The sequence below is a fragment of the Pseudophryne corroboree genome, chromosome 4 (assembly GCF_028390025.1).
Source record: "Pseudophryne corroboree isolate aPseCor3 chromosome 4, aPseCor3.hap2, whole genome shotgun sequence".
NCBI classification, from domain to species: Eukaryota; Metazoa; Chordata; class Amphibia; order Anura; family Myobatrachidae; genus Pseudophryne; species Pseudophryne corroboree.
In genome coordinates, this window is record NC_086447.1 from 206,612,613 (window position 1) to 206,630,877 (window position 18,265).

At 46.8% G+C, this 18,265-nt stretch overlaps 1 protein-coding gene and 2 pseudogenes across 3 annotated transcripts in view; all 3 read left to right on the forward strand.

The window, feature by feature from the left end:
* Nucleotides 1-12,751: 12,751 nt before the first annotated feature.
* Nucleotides 12,752-12,871, forward strand: LOC134912771 (5S ribosomal RNA; annotated as a pseudogene).
* Nucleotides 12,872-13,068: 197 nt separating this feature from the next.
* LOC134912263 (5S ribosomal RNA) lies at nt 13,069-13,188 on the forward strand (annotated as a pseudogene).
* A 658-nt stretch (nt 13,189-13,846) lies between these two features.
* LOC134909209 (vitamin K-dependent protein C-like) overlaps nt 13,847-18,265 on the forward strand; it is a 139,503-nt gene continuing 135,084 nt past the window's right edge. For 2 of the 3 annotated variants that reach the window (XM_063915857.1, XM_063915859.1), the window contains exon 1: nt 13,849-13,991. The gene's annotated coding sequence lies outside the window, so the exon portion shown is untranslated. Of the gene's footprint in view, nt 13,992-18,265 lie in introns of all 3 variants that reach the window. The other variant, XM_063915858.1, reaches the window with a different exon arrangement.

An 18,265-nucleotide genomic window follows, 5' to 3' on the forward strand; every position in this document is an offset into this window, starting at 1 on the left:
GCAGTGTCACGCAGGATGTCCCTTCCAAAAAACCCTCCCCAAACAGCACATGACGCAAAGAAAAAAAGAGGCGCAATGAGGTAGCTGTGTGAGTAAGATTAGCGACCCTAGTGGCCGACACAAACACCGGGCCCATCTAGGAGTGGCACTGCAGTGTCACGCAGGATGGCCCTTCCAAAAAACCCTCCCCAAACAGCACATGACGCAAAGAAAAAAAGAGGCGCAATGAGGTAGCTGTGTGAGTAAGATTAGCGACCCTAGTGGCCGACACAAACACCGGGCCCATCTAGGAGTGGCACTGCAGTGTCACGCAGGATGGCCCTTCCAAAAAACCCTCCCCAAACAGCACATGACGCAAAGAAAAAAAGAGGCGCAATGAGGTAGCTGACTGTGTGAGTAAGATTAGCGACCCTAGTGGCCGACACAAACACCGGGCCCATCTAGGAGTGGCACTGCAGTGTCACGCAGGATGTCCCTTCCAAAAAACCCTCCCCAAACAGCACATGACGCAAAGAAAAAAAGAGGCGCAATGAGGTAGCTGTGTGAGTAAGATTAGCGACCCTAGTGGCCGACACAAACACCGGGCCCATCTAGGAGTGGCACTGCAGTGTCACGCAGGATGTCCCTTCCAAAAAACCCTCCCCAAACAGCACATGACGCAAAGAAAAAAAGAGGCGCAATGAGGTAGCTGTGTGAGTAAGATTAGAGACCCTAGTGGCCGACACAAACACCGGGCCCATCTAGGAGTGGCACTGCAGTGTCACGCAGGATGTCCCTTCCAAAAAACCCTCCCCAAACAGCACATGACGCAAAGAAAAAAAGAGGCGCAATGAGGTAGCTGACTGTGTGAGTAAGATTAGCGACCCTAGTGGCCGACACAAACACCGGGCCCATCTAGGAGTGGCACTGCAGTGTCACGCAGGATGTCCCTTCCAAAAAACCCTCCCCAATCAGCACATGATGCAAAGAAAAAGAAAAGAAAAAAGAGGTGCAAGATGGAATTGTCCTTGGGCCCTCCCACCCACCCTTATGTTGTATAAACAAAACAGGACATGCACACTTTAACCAACCCATCATTTCAGTGACAGGGTCTGCCACACGACTGTGACTGATATGACGGGTTGGTTTGGACCCCCCCCAAAAAAGAAGCAATTAATCTCTCCTTGCACAAACTGGCTCTACAGAGGCAAGATGTCCACCTCATCTTCACCCTCCGATATATCACCGTGTACATCCCCCTCCTCACAGATTATCAATTCGTCCCCACTGGAATCCACCATCTCAGCTCCCTGTGTACTTTGTGGAGGCAATTGCTGCTGGTCAATGTCTCCGCGGAGGAATTGATTATAATTCATTTTAATGAACATCATCTTCTCCACATTTTCTGGATGTAACCTCGTACGCCGATTGCTGACAAGGTGAGCGGCGGCACTAAACACTCTTTCGGAGTACACACTTGTGGGAGGGCAACTTAGGTAGAATAAAGCCAGTTTGTGCAAGGGCCTCCAAATTGCCTCTTTTTCCTGCCAGTATAAGTACGGACTGTGTGACGTGCCTACTTGGATGCGGTCACTCATATAATCCTCCACCATTCTATCAATGTTGAGAGAATCATATGCAGTGACAGTAGACGACATGTCCGTAATCGTTGTCAGGTCCTTCAGTCCGGACCAGATGTCAGCATCAGCAGTCGCTCCAGACTGCCCTGCATCACCGCCAGCGGGTGGGCTCGGAATTCTGAGCCTTTTCCTCGCACCCCCAGTTGCGGGAGAATGTGAAGGAGGAGATGTTGACAGGTCGCGTTCCGCTTGACTTGACAATTTTGTCACCAGCAGGTCTTTCAACCCCAGCAGACCTGTGTCTGCCGGAAAGAGAGATCCAAGGTAGGCTTTAAATCTAGGATCGAGCACGGTGGCCAAAATGTAGTGCTCTGATTTCAACAGATTGACCACCCGTGAATCCTTGTTAAGCGAATTAAGGGCTGCATCCACAAGTCCCACATGCCTAGCGGAATCGCTCCGTGTTAGCTCCTTCTTCAATGCCTCCAGCTTCTTCTGCAAAAGCCTGATGAGGGGAATGACCTGACTCAGGCTGGCAGTGTCTGAACTGACTTCACGTGTGGCAAGTTCAAAGGGCATCAGAACCTTGCACAACGTTGAAATCATTCTCCACTGCACTTGAGACAGGTGCATTCCACCTACTATATCGTGCTCAATTGTATAGGCTTGAATGGCCTTTTGCTGCTCCTCCAACCTCTGAAGCATATAGAGGCTTGAATTCCACCTCGTTACCACTTCTTGCTTCAGATGATGGCAGGGCAGGTTCAGTAGTTTTTGGTGGTGCTCCAGTTTTCTGTACGTGGTGCCTGTACGCCGAAAGTGTCCCGCAATTCTTCGGGCCACCGACAGCATCTCTTGCACGCCCCTGTCGTTTTTAAAAAAAATTCTGCACCACCAAATTCAAGGTATGTGCAAAACATGGGACGTGCTGGAATTGGCCCAGATTTAATGCACACACAATATTGCTGGCGTTGTCCGATGCCACAAATCCACAGGAGAGTCCAATTGGGGTAAGCCATTCCGCGATGATCTTCCTCAGTTGCCGTAAGAGGTTTTCAGCTGTGTGCGTATTCTGGAAAGCGGTGATACAAAGCGTAGCCTGCCTAGGAAAGAGTTGGCGTTTGCGAGATGCTGCTACTGGTGCCGCCGCTGCTGTTCTTGCGGCGGGAGTCCATACATCTACCCAGTGGGCTGTCACAGTCATATAGTCCTGACCCTGCCCTGCTCCACTTGTCCACATGTCCGTGGTTAAGTGGACATTGGGTACAGCTGCATTTTTTAGGACACTGGTGAGTCTTTTTCTGAGGTCTGTGTACATTTTCGGTATCGCCTGCCTAGAGAAATGGAACCTAGATGGTATTTGGTACCGGGGACACAGTACCTCCAACAAGTCTCTAGTTGGCTCTGCAGTAATGATGGATACCGGAACCACGTTTCTCACCACCCAGGATGCCAAGGCCTCAGTTATCCGCTTTGCAGTAGGATGACTGCTGTGATATTTCATCTTCCTCGCAAAGGACTGTTGAACAGTCAATTGCTTACTGGAAGTAGTACAAGTGGGCTTACGACTTCCCCTCTGGGATGACCATCGACTCCCAGCGGCAACAACAGCAGCGCCAGCAGCAGTAGGCGTTACACGCAAGGATGCATCGGAGGAATCCCAGGCAGGAGAGGACTCGTCAGAATTGCCAGTGACATGGCCTGCAGGACTATTGGCATTCCTGGGGAAGGAGGAAATTGACACTGAGGGAGTTGGTGGGGTGGTTTGCGTGAGCTTGGTTACAAGAGGAAGGGATTTACTGGTCAGTGGACTGCTTCCGCTGTCACCCAAAGTTTTTGAACTTGTCACTGACTTATTATGAATGCGCTGCAGGTGACGTATAAGGGAGGATGTTCCGAGGTGGTTAACGTCCTTACCCCTACTTATTACAGCTTGACAAAGGGAACACACGGCTTGACACCTGTTGTCCGCATTTCTGGTGAAATACCTCCACACTGAAGAGCTGATTTTTTTGGTATTTTCACCTGGCATGTCAACGGCCATATTCCTCCCACGGACAACAGGTGTCTCCCCGGGTGCCTGACTTAAACAAACCACCTCACCATCAGAATCCTCCTGGTCAATTTCCTCCCCAGCGCCAGCAACACCCATATCCTCCTCATCCTGGTGTACTTCAACACTGACATCTTCAATCTGACTATCAGGAACTGGACTGCGGGTGCTCCTTCCAGCACTTGCAGGGGGCGTGCAAATGGTGGAAGGCGCATGCTCTTCACGTCCAGTGTTGGGAAGGTCAGGCATCGCAACCGACACAATTGGACTCTCCTTGTGGATTTGGGATTTCAAAGAACGCACAGTTCTTTGCGGTGCTTTTGCCAGCTTGAGTCTTTTCAGTTTTCTAGCGAGAGGCTGAGTGCTTCCATCCTCATGTGAAGCTGAACCACTAGCCATGAACATAGGCCAGGGCCTCAGCCGTTCCTTGCCACTCCGTGTGGTAAATGGCATATTGGCAAGTTTACGCTTCTCCTCCGACAATTTTATTTTAGGTTTTGGAGTCCTTTTTTTACTGATATTTGGTGTTTTGGTTTTGACATGCTCTGTACTATGCCATTGGGCATCGGCCTTGGCAGACGACGTTGCTGGCATTTCATCGTCTCGGCCATGACTAGTGGCAGCAGCTTCAGCACGAGGTGGAAGTGGATCTTGATCTTTCCCTAATTTTGGAACCTCAACATTTTTGTTCTCCATATTTTAATAGGCACAACTAAAAGGCACCTCAGGTAAACAATGGAGATGGATGGATTGGATACTAGTATACAATTATGGACGGGCTGCCGAGTGCCGACACAGAGGTAGCCACAGCCGTGAACTACCGCACTGTACTGTGTCTGCTGCTAATATAGACTGGTTGATAAAGAGATAGTATACTCGTAACTAGTATGTATGTATAAAGAAAGAAAAAAAAACCACGGTTAGGTGGTATATACAATTATGGACGGGCTGCCGAGTGCCGACACAGAGGTAGCCACAGCCGTGAACTACCGCACTGTACTGTGTCTGCTGCTAATATATAGACTGGTTGATAAAGAGATAGTATACTCGTAACTAGTATGTATGTATAAAGAAAGAAAAAAAAACCACGGTTAGGTGGTATATACAATTATGGACGGGCTGCCGAGTGCCGACACAGAGGTAGCCACAGCCGTGAACTACCGCACTGTACTGTGTCTGCTGCTAATATAGACTGGTTGATAAAGAGATAGTATACTCGTAACTAGTATGTATGTATAAAGAAAGAAAAAAAAACCACGGTTAGGTGGTATATACAATTATGGACGGGCTGCCGAGTGCCGACACAGAGGTAGCCACAGCCGTGAACTACCGCACTGTACTGTGTCTGCTGCTAATATATAGACTGGTTGATAAAGAGATAGTATACTCGTAACTAGTATGTATGTATAAAGAAAGAAAAAAAAACCACGGTTAGGTGGTATATACAATTATGGACGGGCTGCCGAGTGCCGACACAGAGGTAGCCACAGCCGTGAACTACCGCACTGTACTGTGTCTGCTGCTAATATAGACTGGTTGATAAAGAGATAGTATACTCGTAACTAGTATGTATGTATAAAGAAAGAAAAAAAAACCACGGTTAGGTGGTATATACAATTATGGACGGGCTGCCGAGTGCCGACACAGAGGTAGCCACAGCCGTGAACTACCGCACTGTACTGTGTCTGCTGCTAATATATAGACTGGTTGATAAAGAGATAGTATACTCGTAACTAGTATGTATGTATAAAGAAAGAAAAAAAACCCACGGTTAGGTGGTATATACAATTATGGACGGGCTGCCGAGTGCCGACACAGAGGTAGCCACAGCCGTGAACTACCGCACTGTACTGTGTCTGCTGCTAATATAGACTGGTTGATAAAGAGATAGTATACTACTAATATTATATACTGGTGGTCAGGTCACTGGTCACTAGTCACACTGGCAGTGGCACTCCTGCAGCAAAAGTGTGCACTGTTTAATTTTAATATAATATTATGTACTCCTGGCTCCTGCTATAACCTATAACTGGCACTGCAGTAGTGCTCCCCAGTCTCCCCCACAATTATAAGCTGTGTGAGCTGAGCAGTCAGACAGATATATAATATATATAGATGATGCAGCACACTGGCCTGAGCCTGAGCAGTGCACACAGATATGGTATGTGACTGACTGAGTCACTGTGTGTATCGCTTTTTTCAGGCAGAGAACGGATATATTAAATAAACTGCACTGTGTGTCTGGTGGTCACTCACTATATAATATATTATGTACTCCTGGCTCCTGCTATAACCTATAACTGGCACTGCAGTAGTGCTCCCCAGTCTCCCCCACAATTATAAGCTGTGTGAGCTGAGCAGTCAGACAGATATATATAATATTATATATAGATAATAGATGATGCAGCACACTGGCCTGAGCCTGAGCAGTGCACACAGATATGGTATGTGACTGAGTCACTGTGTGCTGTGTATCGCTTTTTTCAGGCAGAGAACGGATTATAAATAAAAGTGGTGGTCACTGGTCACTATCAGCAAAACTCTGCACTGTACACTACTGAGTACTCCTAATGCTCCCCAAAATTAGTAAATCAAGTGTCTCTCTAATCTATTCTAATTCTAAACGGAGAGGACGCCAGCCACGTCCTCTCCCTATCAATCTCAATGCACGTGTGAAAATGGCGGCGACGCGCGGCTCCTTATATAGAATCCGAGTCTCGCGATAGAATCCAAGCCTCGCGAGAATCCGACAGCGTCATGATGACGTTCGGGCGCGCTCGGGTTAACCGAGCAAGGCGGGAAGATCCGAGTCGCTCGGATTCGGATTCAGAGAAACCGAACCCGCTCATCTCTAGTATACACGTGGTAGCAAGACCATGTGGGTTGGAAAGGTATCGCAGGGGTATTGTGCCCACGTCATCTACCCCGATACTTGTACTGAGCATATGAGAGAACTAGGGATTGGTTTCTTCACATGGAAATATGGTGATGTTACATTTTGTCCCCTATGTTCTCCCAGATGATGCCTATTTCATATGTGGGAGGAAAGCGTACAAGTGGCTCACTCCGAGCTCTGAGGGATTGTGTTATATTGGGAGAGTACTACCAGAGGTCATGACCATAACCCACGACAAAATGAAAGACGTTCACCGCGGCGCTCAGACTCCTTATACTCATACTCACTGTGAACACATCATCAAGAGACACCTCATAGATAGGGCAGAGCACGCAGCCTCTGATTTGAGCCATGAATCCACGGGGATTCAGTTCCTTATCACATTAGATATCACCCGTACTGCCAGAGGAACTATAAATTATAGGTACATCCATGCGCTCGCGAACTTGATAGATAATATCACTGAGATGTATGATGACACCTTCAGGTATACGGGAAGGGAGTTACAAGCCTACAAGAAGGAACTGATCCAGCACAGGATGGTCCTTAATTATATCACAGCCGTGACAGGTGGGTACTGTGTTACTCTGGCAACTCAATATGGTGTGAAGTGCTGCACGTATATTACAAACAGCACTGACGACCCCACGGAGATCATCGATCAGAATATGGACTAGATCTTGCAGTTGAAGTGGGAGTTCAGGAGGAAGCACAACCTTACCTTAGCGACTGTAGGTAATGAAGTGACCGGCTGGGTCTCATGGTTGAACCCAATCAAATGGTTCTCAGGGTTAGGAGAGTGGGCTCAAAATGTCATTATGAGTGTGGGAAAGTTTCTCCTTTGTATCCTGGGAGTCATCATAATTATTAGTCTGATATTCAGGTGTGTTCGAATTCTAGCGTGGCGCAAACACGGCACAAATTTGATGAGTCTAAGGAGGGAGAGCGCTGTTACAGCAGCAGATTTAATTTATGACCCCTCAATAGAAACTGTGATATAAGGATTGTAAAAATAAATTTCATGGCCTGTTTCTTTCACCCGTTTTTTTCTGTCTCCCCCTCTGCCCAGATACATCCAACCGGAGAAGACGTCAACCCTACCCAAAATGTTTATGTGAATGTATTTATATATATATATATATATATGTCTTTTCTTCATCTCTGCAACCCTCAGGTAATGGCACACATAGTCGACAGGTGTTATCCACATATAGTAGCATTCACATATGTTCCCCCTCTATGTATCATCAACTAAATGTGCTCCTCATTTGTTGGAATAAGAAGCTGAAAAGAGCTTGGTAGTGTTTGCCCATTTACAGACCCTTAATACGGGATGAGAAGGATTTAACGTATACTTCGCAATACCTCAAAGCTTATTTAGAACATATACGGCACGATGATACATGCCCCTCAGACATTGGTTCATACATACATGCTTTTTACTATCCCTCTAGGCTATACATCTCCCACCTACAACTCTCCCCCAATCATCCAAGCTTTTGTATATATTGTTTAGGTAATATTTTTCTGTTTATTAGTTAAGAGTAGCAGTTATTGATGACTGCCAAAGGGTGGGCTGTCGAAGTTGGAAAATATTACAGTACACACATCACATACAAACACCACACAGATGGCCTCTGTGTGCGTACTTATTCTGCCATGCGTGCACATATTCGCAAATTGCGTATGATCACTCACGCGGTCGTGCGTGTTAGCGCGTGGTATGAGTAATTATGGTAGCATTTGTACTCGCATGGAAAAGCCACAAAGACATATCATATATTTAATCCATATAATGCATAAATCACCCACTGTCTGCTCATCCTTCTAATAGCAAGAAGATGGTTCACACATAAATTATCCTCCTAGAAACTCTAATACAATGTACCAGATGGCCTTGTTTAAGCAAAGCTTTGAAATCCTGTGAACAAGGCAAATACCTTTGGTTACCCCCATTGTTATAGAGTTGTCCAGTATCTGTCAAAGACAGTAAATACTGGATTGTCATTGTCTTATATGAAGACAGGACAAACAAAAAGACAATATCCAGGAACCTAGTTTGACTGAAGAGAAACTCAATTAGCAATAGCTGACAAATTACAAACCAGATATTTAGATATCTGAGGTAATAACATTCATAGTCTAAACTCTTGGAGATGTGTGTATATATACACATATGCAGACCGGATTTTACTTGACAATACAGAATCCCTTGCTTTGATAAAGATAGCCCAGAGGAATTTGCAAATGATTTGCTTAGATTGAAAAAGAGAGAGGTTGAGCTACATCTGCATGGCCTAACCCTCTCTCAATACTACAAAGAATCTCTTGTCCCCAGAGGGTTCAGATTGCATAATCAACCCACACTGGGGAGACATAATAATGATTTTTGTACTAAGTGGTGAACCATTCTGAACAAATGTTCCCAAGATCTAATGCTGCTTGTGATTGAACGGGCTGGATTAGATCTTGGTGAAATCAGAAAAGATATTTCAGAATTAGAAACATCTGATCTGTTTAGGACAATACAATCTCCTGACTGTGACCTTTTAACTAGATTAAACAAGGACATTGACAAATTCCGTGGAGATCTTTTAAAATTTAAGAAAAATAAATATAAACAAGTTAAATTGGATTACAAGGAGAATAGGGTATACCCCTAGTTGTCTTGGAGTGAGCCACGCAAATACAGACCACAACTGAGACGTGGAGGACGTAGACCAACTGCACCCTTCAAGGATATTGAAAGTAGATCCCAGACATCAGCAAGTGACTCGGATGCACCATCCACATCAACTCAAGGTACCGCCTACCTGTCCAGATCTGAACGCACGAGGAGGGGTCCAAAAAACCCGCTTTACCCACCCATAGAGGTAAGAGAAAAAGGAAGAAGAAAATAGAGAACAAATCTCAGGTATCGGTGGTATTTAACTTATCCAAACACACGCTGACTGAAGATGAACTTTCTATTCTGAATAAAGGACTGACATTTGTACCCACGGTTGGACAGGACAGCTTCCGTTGGCAGGTGGACCTCTACAAACTAGGAAGACAACTCCGATTAAGAGACTACTTCTCCCACTCCCAGCCAGCTGATATTACTACGACAGATCTACCACCTATCCCTCAATGCCTTCTGAAGAAGTCCAGTCAATTTGACCCACCCACCCTTAATCCTTCAATCCATACCTTTATGAGAGTACTCAAAAGGGACACGATGCCTTTCATTGAGAAACAAAAGATTAGTCACTTTAACATCACCATTGGAGAGAGAGCTGCTATCAAATCCCTACAGAATGATAGTCATCTAGTAATTAGGTCAGCTGACAAAGGGGGAGGCATAGTCCTCCTTGACTATGACTATTACACACAAGAAGCTAATGGTCAATTGTCAGACACTACCTGTTATCTGAAACTTCATTACGATCCAACATGGACATATAAAAAGGAAATAGATTCAGCAATCAGTTTGGGACTTAACAACAGATATATTATCCAAACCACTGCCGACTTTTTGACCACACCTCATCCACAAACCCCATTCCTGTATACACTACCCAAAATCCATAAATCAATGACACAGCCCCATGGCCGCCCGATCATTTCGGCACGAGGATCATTATGTCAACCACTTTCACAATTTGTGGACTTCCATTTGCAGCCTCTTGCCAAAAGCGCTGCAAGTTACATTGAGGATACAACGGATTTTCTAAGGAGACTACAGTGTATTAGTAACATCCTTGATGACTCATTGTTGGTCACACTCGATGTTTCGAGTTTGTACACGAACATTCCACACACACAAGGGATTGAGTCATGTAGACGGTTAATAACAGAGAGTGATCTATACTTTGGACCCCCGTCAGAATACATGGTGCTACTTACCAGTCTTATCCTGAACAAAAACTATTTCCTGTTTGAAAATTGTTTTTTCCTACAAAAGTAAGGGACGGCCATGGGGTCCAATATGGCCCCCGCGTATGCCAACATTTTTATGTCAGCATATGAGCAGAAGCTCATTACAGGTCATCCCACTTTTGTCTGAAGAAATTTTATTAGAGAAGGTTTTCGATACAGAGCATACACAACAGATTAAATACAAACAAGTACAATATCACAGTAGTAGTAAGTCTGTATATTGAAATACAGAGTAATAATGCTAGAAAGCATAAAAAATAGAAACGAAAGGAAAGTAGAGGAAAGAAAGAAAAGAGAAGAAAAAGGAAGAACGAAAAATAAAACAGGGGAGCTGATGCCAGACAATATTTTAGGGAAAATGTAGAGAGCTTATACATATATATATAACATAAACTAAACATTGGCCAGCTAATTAGAAAAACAGAATAGGTTTATGTATATGATCTATCTTGTAACATTCAGTACTGCCAGTACTATGTCTAAAGGGTTCATCCCCAGTGTTTCAAAAGTTCACATAAACAGAAAAATAAAACAGTCACACAATACGAGGCAGAATGTTTCGGGGAGCGATAAAGGAGGAATAATAATCAGACCAAGGTAACCATTTGAGCAGAGGGGATTGAGAAGCTAAGGAATATTTGAAACTCATAGTTTCCATTTCAAAATTGCACTGTATTGACGCAATAATTTTGGACAAATGCAGTGGGTCTGTTCATTTCCAAAATTTAGCAATGGCAGTTGGTCATCCCACTTTTGGATGGTTTTTGACAGCATATGTCCGGTATATTGATGACTTATTTTTCATCTGGCATGGTGGTGAAAAAACACTCCTGGCTTTTATTGATCATTTGAACTCACTTCCTGGTACCATTAGATTCAGCCTCACGTTCAGCAAAACACATATCAACTTTTTGGACGTTTCCATTTTTTTTGACAAATAATAAGCTGACCACCATGATTTACTGTAAGGATTCTGATAGAAATACGCTTTTGCTCCCATCAAGTTTTCATCCGACACCTCTCAAAAGGGGTTTACCTTTCTCACAGCTCCTAAGGGTGATACGGATCACCTCTGACCCTTCTGCAATACCATCAGCTTTGGAATCAATGAGTCAACGTTTCCTCAATCGTGGCTACTCAAAGAAAGAGATTGATCTGGCATTAACTAAAATTGGACAAATAAGGAGAGAGGAACTCGTTCATGGTAAAGATGTTTCCCCCAATAGAGACAATGACAGGTTCAACTTCATTAGTATGTACACCACTGCGTCGGGTTTTATCCGCAATAAGATTCATGAACATTGGCACTTGATCAATACAGATCCAATATTGGCAAAAGCTATCCCACAACCGCCTTGATTTGCTTATAGACGAGGTCCAAATTTGAAGGATCTTCTTGTCACAGATTTTTTGAAAAAAAAGAGCACGAACACCAATTGGTTGACTACTAAACAAGGGGTGTTTAAATGTACTGGTTGTCCAAACTGCCCATTTTTGCTACTCGGCAATCGTTTTATTAACCCTCAGGACAAGAAATCATATACCATCAAACAAAGACTTGACTGCAACAGTAAATTTGTAGTTTATGTTCTTAAATGTCCATGTAACCTGCTTTATGTCGGAAAGACCAGTAGGATGCTGAAGGAGCGTTTAAGTCAGCATCGGTCCACTATCAAGAAGATTCTTACCCCAAGTGGGGTTTCAAGCAACTTCACTAACCTACCTGTGGAAAGACATTTTCGAGAGGCGAAACATACAATCAATCAACATAAATGTTGTATTTTGGACCAAATCTCACCTCTCCAAAGAGGTGGCGATCGCAATAAAATTTTGCTGCAAAGAGAACACCAATGGATTGATAGATTGAAAACATTGGCCCCTAATGGGCTAAATGAAAAATTTTGCTTGGGATGCTTTCTTTGACCCCCTACAGTTTTTATGTGGAGGTGCTGTTTTGGTTTACTTTTCTGAGACACAGCTGTGTGTCATTTTTTTTGCATGATTTGCTTGATTGTATGTCACCTGATGCTAGGTTTATGCTTCTTTAGTTTAACATGAGCGTCACTACCACTGGCTATTGTGCAGGGCACTCACCAAGGTATGCGTCCTAATGGGCATTCTTTTCTGAGTAAGAACAGTTTTGGTTTTTGGTACACTTTTTGCACAAATTGTTTAATCATCCTGTACTGGTTTGCCCTTGCAGCATTTACAGGTCTATTGTCTGTATCTGGCTCAGGAGTATATACGTACTGTTTTAAAGTTTTGCTAGGAGATGACTGGTGACAAGGACACATTGGGACAATGGTTTATGGACACGTCTGAGATTGATACAACCACACCACACTGGAATCCATCCGCTCCCGTCTGATCTTGGTAATTAAGCAGTGTTGGGCCTAGTCAGTACCACACTTGGAGACGGTGTGGGAATACTGGGTGTTGTATTAAGTGAGGCGCTGTGTCCCCCAATTGAGGCCTTCTCCGCCTGTTCTGTTTGTCGTTCTACAGTCCCATGTGTCTCTCCCTTACTGCTTTATATTCTCGAGTTTAACAGTTTATCTCTTTGTGACTGTGATGAGATGCATTCATGTGTTGACGGGTGACAACGGTTTATTGGGACACTAGCGTATGGGCACCTTTGACATTGATACAATCATACCACACTGGAATCCATCCGATCCCGTCTGATCTTGGCAATTAAGCAGTGTTGGGCCCAGTCAGTACCATGCCTGGAGACGGCATGGGAATACTGGGTATTGTACCAAGCTACATATTTTGTCCCTCAGGTGATGCTGTGTTATCCCTCCGACCTATTTGTCGCCCCATGGTCTGTCATGACTCCCATTCACGCTCCTATTCTTTGAGACTTTGTGTGTTAGTTATAATTCTCTTTGTATCAGCACTGATTTCCCTCTAGTGTTGGTGCTTTTTGATACTAAGATTCTTGTATAAGATGTCCTATATACTTTGATTATCTTAGCCTTTTTTTGCATTTTTTTTGCATTATATATATTTTTTTGCATTATATATATATATTTAGCATTATAGTGTTTACCAATGATCCCTGAGAGTGTAACACCATTGCTTAGTTAGTTGGTGCAGTTCTTCTATTTATTCCTTATATGTTGTCTGTTGGCTCTCTCAGCTGACTGTGCCTGGTGGGGTAAGGCTCTGCATGTGTACTTTTACTTTAAGATGTTGACAGCAGTAGCAGAGTCTGTTTGATGCTGCAGGGAGATTGAAATCTGCCTGTGCTACGCTGCTTTCACACTGCGGGAGTAGGTTGCCAAGGGGAGAGCAGGGTTTGTTTACCCTGGTGATGTATTCCACATGACTGCAGGAGCCAATCAAACAGCTGCTCTGACGTGCTGCTTCTGGATGACGGGCTTCCTGATTGAAATCCTCTGGCGCCCTTTGTTGCTATTTAAAGAGACTCCTGACAGTGTGACAGCTACCCCTGACAAAAACCACGGAGAGTTGAAACGGCCATCGGGCTGTAGTACTAGGATCATGTCCAGATGTTTATTCTGTAAGGAATAAACCCCTTTTTTCTTTTCATCATCAAAACGTGAGTGCTGGTCTCTTTTTCTTTTCTTTTGCAAAAGTGAGTGTCTGTATATATATATATATATATATATATATATATTTATATAGCGAAACAGACGGGCGGCACTCAGAGCATGTAATCAGGTGAAAGCGTGCAGTGAATTTATTATCATAAAGACATCAACGTTTCGGGGTCGCAGCCCCGTCGTCAGGACGACGGGGCTGCGACCCCGAAACGTTGATGTCTTTATGATAATAAATTCACTGCACGCTTTCAACTGATTACATGCTCTGAGTGCCGCCCGTCTGTTTCGCTGTATTGTCGGGTCGTCACCCGAGGGAGGGCACCGTGAGCCAAGGAAGCCTTATCAAGGAGCTGTGAGTGCCGGGTCACATTGTCTGTTTATATATTTTATATATATATATATATTTCCTAACAAATTGTAATAGCAGGAGTGTGTGTATGTGTGTGTGTATATATATATATATATATATATATATATATTTATTTATTTATTAACAGTTTCTTATATAGCGCAGCATAATCCGTTGCGCTTTACAATTAGAACAACAGTAATAGAACAAAACTAGGTAAAAACAGACAGACATAGAGGTAGGAAGGCCCTGCTCGCAAGCTTACAATCTATATAGATATATGTATATCTTGAGGATGGAAATAGATAATCATATCATGTGTGGGATCATATTGTTCAGGGTCACGTAAACATTAATCTGGTGGGTATAAGAATATTGTCACATATTGCAACAATAAGTTATTAATAATACCAGATTTATGTATGATTAATGTGAGGGGTTTAACTGGTCATGGGGCGGGAACTCAGATGCAAACAACAGAAATCACATCTCAAGTCTTAGCCATCGCCCACTGCTTGAGCTGACCAATGATCCCCGGTGCACAGGATATGTCCCAACCAATGGAAGAAGAGCACACAGTGTCTATTGTATTATGTTTTGATCAACTGTATAAAAAGCCAAGCTGCCTAGCCGGTCGGTAATCTCTCTCTGAAGGGTCATCTTGCCTGATAGACCTGAGCACCGGGACCGTGTGGCGCTGGCGAAACCAAACGTATATATTGTATTGTAGCCTCTTTTCTCTTATTGTAACTGCATATTTGTTGTAACCCCCTTTTATCAATTATATGTTGGCGGGTCGGATCCCAACTTCTTAAATACAAATTGTGTCGTGTCTCTTTCTCTGCTAGATTTGTAAGTGTATCTCAGACACACGTGAAGCTGCATAGTGCTCACGGCATGTCGTTGTGTGTGTATGTGTAAGGATACTGAAGTGTATGAAGCCAGCGGCCGTGTAAGTGAATCACTGCTTACCTCCGTCCGGACACACGCTCCTCCCGCGCAGCGTTGATTTCAGAGGACGTGTCTTCAGGACCTCCGTCCAGAACTTGCCGGCTAAAGGGAACAAGAAATACTCTCACTGCGGGCCCACTTCCCTCTTGGCCTGGGGATCAGGGGCACACCGGGGGTGGCTGCGACGTTCACCGATTAGGTGAATGTCATCATCGGCCCGTGGGCCTCAGCTACCCAATCGTCACCTATTTGGCACTTGCGCACCGAGGTGGGAGCGAGCCCGCTAGGCCTAGCGGGATCCCGCGACCGGTGCTCAACACGGACAAGGACACACACTCACAAATAATACTCACGCTGGTACTCTTGTCAACTTGCTTGATACGCCACTCCGCTCCTGGGGAAAAGAATGACAGCAGCCTCCCTACAACTAAACAACGGCTAACAACAAACTGAGCCTAACTATTATGAACTGCAACAATTTACTGGGACGGCTACTTCACCTAATCACTAACAACAGGTCAAGCAAACACAAGAGTAATGCGAGTATAATATAAATGGAGGGTACCTTACCATCCGGTCCGGCGCAGGTTCTGCCACCTCGCCCTAGTGGTGACCAACTCTCCACGGCTCTTCCCCGCCCTGGGAGTGTACGCAAGGCGTGAGGGTCAGCCGACCCTCCGTGCCCAGCCTACAATGTACCCCACCCGAGCGGCCGCACAGCTCGCTCGCGGAGGTGCACAAAAAGGCAGGGCCCCGCCCGGCTTGAGAACACCCCGATGGCCTTTCCCTCCTTAGTGGGTACCGTGGGATGACCCGAACGTAATACCCTGGGTCACCTTTGATCCTCTACCCCCGTAGTTTACTGGGTGCTCCTGTGGCCCGCAGGCCTACGGCCCGTTATGCCCTGGGCCTAATGCCCGCCTGACTGAGTGGCTGATGAGAGTGCGAGCCTAACGCCCAGCACCCCAGTTTAGAATGGCCGGGTCTGGCCTTACAGGCCGCGGGCCGGGTGGAGCCCCGACTGCACGCGGCCTCACAGGCCCAGACGCGCCGACCTTATTGCCCACGGGCCGGAAGGGCCCGACTAACTGGCCACAGGCCGAGAGGGCCTGACTATGCCCACGGGCCTAGCGCCCGATCACCCGGTGGTCTAGGAGGAGGCTGGAGACTCGGCACGAGGCCGCTTACCGGGCCGTAGGGAGAGGCCGCGGTGGGGAGCTTCGTTAGCCCTTTTGCCTCCCACACACCGCGACACTCTCCTCCGGGACTTCCGGTGGGCTCCTCTTCCGCAGTCGTCCCGACGCCTTCTTCCCGGCCGTCGACAGGCTCTCCGCGCTGGGACCTCTTCTGTCTTCTGCCTCCTGGCCGTCGCTGCCGTCGCCGCTGCCGCCGCCTCTTCTCCTGGACCACCGCCGTCTTCTTTCTTCTGTTCCTTCTTCCTCTTCTGGAGCTCTTCTCTGCTCCGTCCCCGGCGCCGACTGGCCGCTCCCGCTCCGCCGCGTCTGTTATAAGACGCTGGGAGGGGGCGGCGCTATGACGCGGCGAGCCCTGATTGGCTCGTCGCGGCATGCTCTGATTGGCTGACCGGGCGCGAGCCCTGATTGGCTCCCGCCCGGCGCCATCCTCGCCCGCGATTGGAGGGGCTTGAATCCCACCGGATGCAAGCCCCTCCGCACTGAGGACCCGCCGCAACGCCGCCGCTGACCGGGGGGAACGGGGGCCAGCGACTTCCCCCGTCCCCGCGTCCCGCTGCCCTCTCACATTTCCCCCCCCTGTTTCCTTTGTAGACCCTACAAAGATGCGAGCTGCAGCCCACTCGAAGTTTGGGTCCGCGAAACGGGGGGACGGCACCCCAAGGGTAGTTCGAGTTGAACGCCTGGGTAGGGTTGCTGAGGTGGGGACGGGAACCTCTGGCACAGAAGTCACCAGTTCACCACTCGCGGCTGACTCCCCCGATGGCGGAGGGTCCGAGGCCCCTTCAGGCGGCGGAATCCACCAATCATCCTCCTCCGTTCCCGGAGTAGCCCCTGGGACTGTCTCCATGGGGAGCAGGTCCTCAAATAGGCAGGGACGCAGCATGTTCCTATGTAAAGTGCGGGCACGCCCACTCCCGTCTTCCGCCTTTACTTCGTAAACGGGGTTGTCAGGAGACACTCGCCGCTGCACGATGTATGGCATCACCTCCCATCGTTCGCTCAATTTGTTTCCAGGACGTTTCTCTCGGACTAACACTCTTTGTCCCTCCGCGAATGGTCCTCCTAACGACCTCCCGGGGCTAGGGTGCAGGTTGGACCCGATGTTCCCCGCTGCCATCTCCCGGGCGAACGTCAGTCGGCGTCTTTGCTCCTCAATCCAACCACTGTGCGTCCACTCTTCCTCCTCCGCCGGTAGGGACAGATCGAGGTCCTGTAGGTCCTTCTCTGGTCGGCCGAACAGCAGGAAATAAGGCGAGAACCCCGTGGTCCGGTGTACAATATAAATGGCTTGTCAAAGTCAGCATAGGCCAGCACGGGGGCCTGGGTGAGGGCTTGTTTAAGCCCCGTGAAGGCAACCTCCTGTGCTTGGTCCCACGCCACTGCCCGATTCCGCACATCTGTGGCAACACCTCGCAACAGTCCATGCAGGGGGCCTGCAATCTTGGCAAAGTCTCGAATGAACCGCCGATAGTAGCCTACCAGTTCCAGAAATGCCCTCAACTCCGTCACATTGCCCGGGGTCCTCCATTCCTGGACTGCGGCAATCTTATCGGGGGTGGGCCGCACCCCTTCCTCTGAGACTACATGGCCCAGGTATTCCAAGCTGGACTTCAAGAGGTGGCACTTCCGTGGTTTCAATTTGAGGCCGTATTGTTCCAATCGCTGGAGTACTTGTTCCAACCTATGCAAGTGTTCCTCCAGGGTGGGGGCGAACACTATGATGTCGTCCAAATAGATGAGGATTGCCTCGAAGTTCAAGTCCCCGAGACAGCGC